Source organism: Acipenser ruthenus, unplaced genomic scaffold (assembly GCF_902713425.1).
Source record: "Acipenser ruthenus unplaced genomic scaffold, fAciRut3.2 maternal haplotype, whole genome shotgun sequence".
NCBI classification, from domain to species: domain Eukaryota; kingdom Metazoa; phylum Chordata; class Actinopteri; order Acipenseriformes; family Acipenseridae; genus Acipenser; species Acipenser ruthenus.
The window spans coordinates 464042-467315 of record NW_026708916.1 but is presented as its reverse complement, the minus strand read 5'-3'; positions in this window follow the sequence as shown (position 1 = coordinate 467315).

Here is a 3274-nt window from a genome sequence, read left to right as displayed (position 1 = left end):
AATAACCACAGGTGGTATCAATTGAATCAAGGTATGCCTGTAAAGGTATTACTGCGAGCTACAAAACAAGACCTTTAGCACGGAAACGAGTGTGACCCTAACCCTAACCCTAACCCTAACCCTAACCCTAACCCTAACCCTAACCCTAACCCTAACCCTAACCCTGAGTCACACTAGTTTTGATGGGCCACAGATGGAGCTGCGTGCCTGCAACGGAGAGTGGGAGAGCTGGAGAGTGGGAGAGCTGGAGAGTGGGAGAGCTTGGGAGTGGAACGGCACTTGCATCCCAGTCGGATGCTGGGCTTTGGGACGCTCCATCCTTTTCACCGGCCATGGATGCGGCCAGGGCAGGGGGATGGATGCCTGGGACACAAGCCCAGTGCAGGGAGCTGCACGGCGGTTCGCCGGTGCCCCGCGTCCCGGGTGAACAGCGATTAATGAATTAATTAAATGCACGTCCCCCCCGGGTGCACGAGTGTTCTGAGGCCGGGTTGCAGTTCCGCGAGCTCGGGCGTGGGACGGCACTTGCATCCCAGTCGGATGCTGGGCTTTGGGACGCTCCATCCTTTTCACCGGCCATGGATGCGGCCAGGGCAGGGGGATGGATGCCTGGGACACAAGCCCAGTGCGGGGAGCTGCACGGCGGTTCGCCGGTGCCCCGCGTCCCAGGTGAACAGCGATTAATGAATTAATTAAATGCACGTCCCCCCCGGGTGCACGAGTGTTCTGAGGCCGGGTTGCAGTTCCGCGAGCTCGGGCGTGGGACGGCACTTGCATCCCAGTCGGATGCTGGGCTTTGGGACGCTCCATCCTTTTCACCGGCCATGGATGCGGCCAGGGCAGGGGGATGGATGCCTGGGACACAAGCCCAGTGCGGGGAGCTGCACGGCGGTTCGCCGGTGCCCCGCGTCCCAGGTGAACAGCGATTAATGAATTAATTAAATGCACGTCCCCCCCGGGTGCACGAGTGTTCTGAGGCCGGGTTGCAGTTCCGCGAGCTCGGGCGTGGGACGGCACTTGCATCCCAGTCGGATGCTGGGCTTTGGGACGCTCCATCCTTTTCACCGGCCATGGATGCGGCCAGGGCAGGGGGATGGATGCCTGGGACACAAGCCCAGTGCGGGGAGCTGCACGGCGGTTCGCCGGTGCCCCGCGTCCCAGGTGAACAGCGATTAATGAATTAATTAAATGCACGTCCCCCCCGGGTGCACGAGTGTTCTGAGGCCGGGTTGCAGTTCCGCGAGCTCGGGCGTGGGACGGCACTTGCATCCCAGTCGGATGCTGGGCTTTGGGACGCTCCATCCTTTTCACCGGCCATGGATGCGGCCAGGGCAGGGGGATGGATGCCTGGGACACAAGCCCAGTGCGGGGACCTGCACTGCGGTTAGCCCTGGTCCCGCGTCCCGTGTGAACAGCGATGAATGAATTCATTCAATGCACTTTCCCCCCCGGGTGCACGAGTGTTATGAAGCCGGGCTATCGTTCCCCGAGCTCGGCTGAACACTTGCGGCGTCCCCCGGGGGACCTGCACGGCGGTTAGCCCTGGTCCCGCGTCCCGTGTGAACAGCGATGAATGAATTCATTCAATGCACTTTCCCCCCCGGGTGCACGAGTGTTATGAAGCCGGGCTATCGTTCCCCGAGCTCGGCTGAACACTTGCGGCGTCCCCCGGGGGACCTGCACGGCGGTTAGCCCTGGTCCCGCGTCCCGTGTGAACAGCGATGAATGAATTCATTCAATGCACTTTCCCCCCCGGGTGCACGAGTGTTATGGGTCCCGGCTATCGTTCCCCGAGCTCGGCTGAACACTTGCGGCGTCCCCCGGGGGACCTGCACGGCGGTTAGCCCTGGTCCCGCGTCCCGTGTGAACAGCGATGAATGAATTCATTCAATGCACGCCCCCCCCCCGGGTGCACGAGTGTTATGAAGCCGGGCTATCGTTCCCCGAGCTCGGCTGAACACTTGCGGCGTCCCCCGGGGGACCTGCACGGCGGTTAGCCCTGGTCCCGCGTCCCGTGTGAACAGCGATGAATGAATTCATTCAATGCACGCCCCCCCCCGGGTGCACGAGTGTTATGGGTCCCGGCTATCGTTCCCCGAGCTCGGCTGAACACTTGCGGCGTCCCCCGGGGGACCTGCACGGCGGTTAGCCCTGGTCCCGCGTCCCGTGTGAACAGCGATGAATGAATTCATTCAATGCACGCCCCCCCCCCGGGTGCACGAGTGTTATGAAGCCGGGCTATCGTTCCCCGAGCTCGGCTGAACACTTGCGGCGTCCCCCGGGGGACCTGCACGGCGGTTAGCCCTGGTCCCGCGTCCCGTGTGAACAGCGATGAATGAATTCATTCAATGCACGCCCCCCCCCCGGGTGCACGAGTGTTATGAAGCCGGGCTATCGTTCCCCGAGCTCGGCTGAACACTTGCGGCGTCCCCTGGGGGACCTGCACGGCGGTTAGCCCTGGTCCCGCGTCCCGTGTGAACAGCGATGAATGAATTCATTCAATGCACGCCCCCCCCCGGGTGCACGAGTGTTATGGGTCCCGGCTATCGTTCCCCGAGCTCGGCTGAACACTTGCGGCGTCCCCCGGGGGACCTGCACGGCGGTTAGCCCTGGTCCCGCGTCCCGTGTGAACAGCGATGAATGAATTCATTCAATGCACGCCCCCCCCCCGGGTGCACGAGTGTTATGAAGCCGGGCTATCGTTCCCCGAGCTCGGCTGAACACTTGCGGCGTCCCCCGGGGGACCTGCACAGCGGTTAGCCCTGGTCCCGCGTCCCGTGTGAACAGCGATGAATGAATTCATTCAATGCACGCCCCCCCCCCGGGTGCACGAGTGTTATGAAGCCGGGCTATCGTTCCCCGAGCTCGGCTGAACACTTGCGGCGTCCCCCGGGGGACCTGCACGGCGGTTAGCCCTGGTCCCGCGTCCCGTGTGAACAGCGATGAATGAATTCATTCAATGCACTTTCCCCCCCGGGTGCACGAGTGTTATGAAGCCGGGCTATCGTTCCCCGAGCTCGGCTGAACACTTGCGGCGTCCCCCGGGGGACCTGCACGGCGGTTAGCCCTGGTCCCGCGTCCCGTGTGAACAGCGATGAATGAATTCATTCAATGCACTTTCCCCCCCGTGTGCACGAGTGTTATGGGTCCCGGCTGGAGATCCGCGAGCTCGGGCTGAACACTTGCTCGTCCCCTGCAGTGTTTTTAGAAGAATTCCCGCAGAAATCGGATTTTTTTGAGCAATTCAAATAAGAGTAACAGCATTTGCATCCCC